Source organism: Rhineura floridana, chromosome 5 (genome assembly GCF_030035675.1).
Source record: "Rhineura floridana isolate rRhiFlo1 chromosome 5, rRhiFlo1.hap2, whole genome shotgun sequence".
NCBI lineage: Eukaryota > Metazoa > Chordata > Lepidosauria > Squamata > Rhineuridae > Rhineura > Rhineura floridana.
The window spans coordinates 158,273,645-158,280,073 of NC_084484.1; the positions used below are offsets into that span (position 1 = coordinate 158,273,645).

The following is a 6,429-nucleotide window of genomic DNA, read 5'->3' on the forward strand; positions in this document are numbered from 1 at the left end:
CAATGGATCTTCTATGCAAACCTATCAAGGCCAAAAACAATCATAAGATAATATGAGCTGACCCTATACTCCAGATGTCACTGAGTCACAGCCTTGCCTATTAGAATCTTTAAGGCTCTCCTTCAGTATATATAGTACCCTATTTTGTTTTTCTGGAGTAAGTATAGTGTGTAGATTATACTCAACATTTCTCATCTAAATATATTTACTTGGAAATATGCCCAAATTATTTCAATATAACCTATTTTAAATCAGCATGTTAGAACCACAGTTCAAACCAGCATTAACTGTCTGCATTCTGGTTTAAGTAATTTTGTAGATCAAAGCCTTCAGAGCTGACAAAACTTTCCCTTAGACTTGTACAACATAAGTTTCAATTCACCTTCAACTCTGGTATTTCTTTTGTTGATTTGGAAATATTGAGGAATCATTTGAGCAAGTCATCCTTTATTATTCATGACCCTGATGACAGCCGTCAGAAAGCACAAATTAAGAAGGAAGTCAAATGGGGACTGTAACCCCATTTGCCATTACAATTTATTATTTCCCATATCATTTTATGTGAATTTGTCAGTAATGAAACTTTTAAGCCTATCCAAGATTATAGGTTATTTCAGTAACTCCTGGAAGAAGCCATTAATTTACTTCACATCCTTGAAACTCTAGAAATTAGCATTTTGAGTCCATCTGTACATTTAAACCATGCTTCCTCTAAATATGGCTTGAGAATCAGGCTTCTACTTTTCCTCTCAGTAAACAAACATTTTGCATGAAAATACACTCCTCCCCCCCCCCCAATTCTAGATGAATGATGGACACGGAATGCTGATCTTGGATCATCCCATTCCCCACGTCTGTCTTTTGCAAGCTAAAAAGTAAAATACCACCAATTGATTCCTGCAGCAGCCTCTAGTAAGCAACCCTTAACAGGCAACTATTGATCACTTTCAGTGATCAGTCATGGCGTAAGCTTTTCTGCCAGGCTTGCCCTCATAGAGAGACTTTGCCACTTAGTAATTTCAGTTCTTTACACTAAGGTGAAAGGAAATGGGCTAACTACAGTCATCTCATAATATGAAAAAGGGAATCCTTCTTGGGTGACTTTACAATAGCCTTGGATAATTTCACGCAAATGAGACACAAATGGAACAGTGCCAACCTAGGGGCTTCTCAACCAGCCTCAGGGTTTTTAAGGGAAATGAGGCAAGGAAGGTGGTTGCCCTTAGCAGAGAAACATATGAAAAAGCCAATGACATTCAGTTATACCCTCTTTCCCACTTCCATTCCCAAGCAAATCTAGTTGAAAGAGAGAAATAAACGTGTAATCCAAACATACAAAACACAGTTACTAGAGTACGTTTGGCTGAAGACTGGATTATTTTTAAGTCTTTTCCCTCTCACCCGCCAGAGAAGTCAGGTAAGGTTGCAGGGATTCGGAATTGCGAGGGAATTAATCTGAAATCTGGTTAAATATGTCACTTTAATGAATGCTCCAAAACTCTAGAGGGCACTCGAAAGATACCCTCCCTCCCCTCGCTGCCGAGCTGGGTAACGCGAGCGCCAGGAGCTCGTCGTCTGCTTGCGGATGTTGGTATTGCAGGAGCGATGTCTGCAGTAGGGCCCACCCCGCGGGGGAGCAGTCGCCTCACGGCCATTACCGGGGCTTTGCTCCAGGGCAGCAGCTGCTGCACCCAACAACCCTCCCCTCCACTTACCCTGGAAGCACCTCCTCTTAACCCCCACACCCATCCACCTCTCGTGCCAAAAAAAGGATGATCTACCTCCTCCTTCTCAAAGCAGAAAAACATATATAAATAGCACTCACAATGGAGTTCCTTCTCCTTGCGAGGCTCTGCCAAGGCTGCACCAAACTGGCCTGGAGCCGAGGGAGAAGAGGCGCTGGTAGAGCAGAAAGGAGGGGGTGTTAATCGGGGTAGTGGGCGCGCCTCCTTATTTTCTCCTCCAGGAGACGCCTTTCCTCCTGGGCAAGAAATGGGTTGCCACCACAGCCCTCCACTCTGTATCCTTCACCCCTTTAATAACCCTTTCCCAGTGGGATCCGAGCCTATTACCCCAGAGACAGACTCCACCCGCCCTCGCTTAGACGAGGGATCAGTTTTGTCTCACCGCGCAACTCCCCAAGGGCATCCAGCCTAGGAACCTTGGCTGGAGGCGTAAGGACAACGGGGGGGGCGCAAGTATGGAGTGGAGGAGGAAGTATTAGCTAAATCTCTCTCCCCCCCCCAACACACACACACACAAAGCCTCCTTCTCTGCTCTTCAGAGCTCTCTGGTTAAAGAATGTAAGTCGTTTTTTTTAAAAAACCATATATATATCAGCGCGCGTCTCAAGCGGCGAAATCTACCCCGGCGCCCGCCCCCACCAATTGCCCCGGGTGTCGGATTTGGCCCCCTGCAGTCGGCCAGCAGCACTGCCGCCTCCAGTCGGCCGCCATTAAGGAGACCCAGCCGAACAATACGGGAGGGGAGTAAGAGAAAGAGGAGGATCCGCGGAGCGCAACGCTGGGCGCAGAAGAGGGCACCCTTCCCCAAACACACACCGCAAAGGAGAGAGAGCCGAGGGCGGGAGTGGGAAGAAGAGTAAAAACAAAAACCCGAAGGAGGCAGTTGGAAATGAAACCGTGCCAAAATGGATCCTCCCCCCCGCCCCGATACACGCCGGATACCCCAAGGCAGCCCCCTTCGCATTTCTGGCCAAGCGCCCCTCTCCCGTCGTAAGGGAGCTTCCCCTCCTCTTTTTTAATCGCCTCCCCCACCCGTTATTGCCTTCCCAATCCCTGCTGGCGGGAGGCGAAAGCAGCAGCAAGGGCGACACGCAGCGGGGTATTTAGCTCGGGTTGCTCTGAGGCACGGCTGGTCCGCTCCTATCCCCACCCTGAAGGGGCAGTTAAGCTTCAGCCACCTCTCTCCTAACCCGGCTCAGCTCTTTCTACCTCAACCGGTTCCTCCTACTCTCCTCACCAGTCTCGGAAAAGTAGCTTCCCTCCCCCCGGGGTCACACGCACCCTCCACGGCTCTTCCAACGCTTCCTCAACTCTAACTCGGTCCAGTCCCGGGCTAAGCACTGCTGCTGGCGGACAGGAGGAGGAGGGACAACCCCAACCAGTCGAGCTTGGGGAAAGGCCGCCTCGTGTGTCCGCCAATTGGCCTTCCCAGGGGGAGGGCTTTGATGGAGCCAAGCCTATTGGAAAGACTGTCCGTCTATCAGAACACCCCGCAGGTGGTTGGGCCGACCCTCTGTCAATCGGATCCTCACACACGCCTACTGTCCCTCCCTCTTTGGTTCCATCAGGTTTAACCCGAATTGCATTGCCTACCACCAACAGCTGCAGCACCTCTGTCTTTCTCCTGGTGGATGGGCGGGTTTGGGGTCCCAGAGGTTACTGCCGCTGGGTACTTTTCATACAGAAGTTTGTGTTCTTTTTCCTACATAAAAGGGTGATAGCTTTCCCCACTCCCCGTGACATTTGCCAGGGAGGGAGGTGATGTTTAACCCCTTAAATTGTTTTCCACGTTCCTTCTGGGCAATAATTGTAAACGGAGACACGGGTGTGAACACCCTATTCGGAAGTAATGACTGCCACACTTAATCCACATATTTTTGTCGCCCCCCCCCCAGCAAGGCTGAGAACCTGGAGCCATTTCCATCAGGGGGCAGAATAATGGAAACAGTCTCTCAAGCGTAAGAGGGAGAGTCCACAAGCTCTTCCCCAAGGGCAGAGATCCTTATCTCCTGTGAGAATCACCGTGTTCTCCCCCGCCTATTCCGAGGGAAGAAAACTGTCACTAGCAGCTGCCCAGCACGGCTGCTAGTGGTGGTGGTAGTGGTGGTGGTGATGGTTGGTAATGGTGGTGACGTCCTCCATTTTGTCGGAAGCTGCTGCAGGGAACTTGGGACCACTTCAAACCAACATGGGGCTCTGTGAAGTCTGTTTTTACAGCCTCTCGCCTCAGGGCCATAGCAAAGCACGGAGGGCACCTTTGGCAATGCCCTAAAAGTGCTAAATAGAACCCAGAGCCGCCAAGGCGGCAAAACACCGAAAGCCACGCTCCCCACCCTCCCTCAACCAAAATGGAGGATGCGCACTTCCCTTGCGCGGTTGGTTCCCTGTTCCCCAGCCATGGGATTGACGCCCGCTTCTTCGAGGACGGGGGCGTGCTCAGTCTTCCGTCTGGTTGGTTAACCCACCGACTACCCCAGTTACTGTTCCTCTTGACAAAACAGGGAGAAAGAGGCGGGAAACTACACCACAGCTTTCCCCTTCTCACTCCACCTTGCAGCAGTTCCACACACACAACAGCACAGTCCTTTATTCCCTGGAGAAAGGTTTATGTATGTGGAAAGCAGCCGGGCAAAAGCTGTTGGCCCCATTTGTGTGTCACGTATGCAAGCTTCTCGCGATGCCAACTCCCTGAGTAACTTGCGCGGGAGCTCAGTTTGAAGACTTTCGCTCTTTTGCCCTCGATACCGTGCATGGTTGCTAATTTTCATGCGCCGCAGACCCAAGAATTCTTAACGCGGCGCTGTCGCTCCACCATATCTAGTTCCCTCCTGCCACCAGTCCTGAACAGAGACGCAGGCTACAGCCAGCAGGTCTAGCCAAATACGTATGTGAAACTATTAATAGGATACGACCGATTTATGAAAAATTCGAAAGCTTGCATTTTCTAGGTGGACAAACAGTAGAAAGACAAGCAGTAGAAAGTTAAGAATGCCAGTTGATAATGAAGGGGAGAACTAAGTTTCACTCGCTGACCTATATTAAAAGGATCGATGAGATGATCTATGCTTTGATCATTGCTTTTTCGAGTATATTGTTTTAAATTGGAGTTTGACGCTTGAGACAGTAAAGAAACAAGTCTTGATGGTATAGTCATCCACAGAATTTGGAGCTTTCAGGATTGTATTGTAATTTTGTTCTGATTTTTTTTAAAATAAAACAAAGGCTGGACATTTCCATTCCTTTGTGACTACACTGAAGTATGAAACTAGGTTTCATTTAAGGTACAGGTACGCTACAGCCACCTTATACACACTTGAGAGATTCAGAGGCACTTATTTCTGAGTAAACATGCAGAAGACTTTGTCATTAAGAATGTTTTTAATTTGACTTATTTTATGAATGAAGTGTGATTCTGGTTTCAAATCACTAGGTAGTTAGAAAAAACAGTGAAACGCTATGCATTCTTAGAGTCATGCTCTTATATATTGCTACAACCCACAACCCAGAGTAAAGCCTTTTTTATCCCTTCCAAAGACAGGACTAGAAATATCTGTCACAAGAATATACAAAAAGAGAATGGGGCAAAACACTTTGTCTTACTGTCATATGAATAGCAAAGATATGTTGTCAGCTTCCACGTACATAAAGTGAATCCTAGAGGTGCTGAAGTGCATATGTGGCTGCTGGCTTTTTTTCAAAATGGCACCTGTGACACTGAAGTTAATTCATTATTTTCAATCAGACATCAACACCATGGATATATTTATCTTCTTACAGACAATGTAAAATATTTTGAGGAAAGTTATAAATATATACCTTGGGTAATACCCAATGTCAGTCATACTCAGAGTAGACCCATTGAAATCAATGGACTTCAGTATGTATGACTTAAGTTATATATTACCTATCACTAAAGTCATTTGACAGTTAGAAATACCAGACGCTTTTAAGTGCATTATTACACTATATCAATTAAGCAAAAATGTAAACCCTTATGCAGCCCAATCCTATGCCATCACCAAACCAAATTTATAGTTTTGCTTCCATCTTCCTTTTATTTCATCTCGGTCAGTCAGTGTGTTCCCCTGTTGATTATTCAACACCCCTACTCGTGGTTTAAATTTCCCCCTAATTTATCTTTTGGAATAGGGCTCTTGTTCTACCCTTTTTGTTGTCCTCTTCTATTTCTATACAATAACTATTGTAATAGTTCCCTTTGTCCCTACGTACTAGTCGCTGTATTGTTGCATTTAGGGTTCTGACAGTGTTGCTATCACCTTTTGCTTTTGCTTTCCTTCTCTCTTTAACCATTTTAAGAGTTTCTTCAGTCATTCATTGGGGTCTTTTTCTCTTTTTAACTAGAGGTATTGTCTTTTTGCATTCTTCCCTGACATCTCTGACTTCATTCCATATTTCGTCTGGTTCTCTGTCAACTAAGTTTAAAGCCTCAAATCTGTTCCTTATTTGATCTTTATATTATTCTGGGTGTATTTTGTATTTTGGCATTATTATTGCTTTGTTGTTCTTCTTTCACTTTACTCTGATTTTCGATACGAAAAGTTCATGATCTGTACCGCAGTCTGCTCCTGGTCTTGTTTTTGCCGAAAGTATGCAACTTCTCCATCTTCTGTTACCAATTATATAATCAATTTGATTCCTATATTGACCATCTGGTGATGTCCGC

The 6,429-nt window shown here is 46.1% G+C and overlaps 1 protein-coding gene across 6 annotated transcripts in view; it reads right to left on the reverse strand.

Moving 5' to 3' along the window:
* Window positions 1-3,163, reverse strand: part of ZMYM2 (zinc finger MYM-type containing 2) — a 109,167-nt gene extending 106,004 nt beyond the window's left edge. For 2 of the 6 annotated variants that reach the window (XM_061628595.1, XM_061628598.1), the window contains exon 1: window positions 3,027-3,163. The gene's annotated coding sequence lies outside the window, so the exon portion shown is untranslated. Of the gene's footprint in view, window positions 1-1,825; window positions 1,900-2,982 lie in introns of all 6 variants that reach the window. The other 4 variants (XM_061628601.1, XM_061628602.1, XM_061628599.1 and 1 more) reach the window with 3 other exon arrangements.
* Window positions 3,164-6,429: the final 3,266 nt, after the last annotated feature.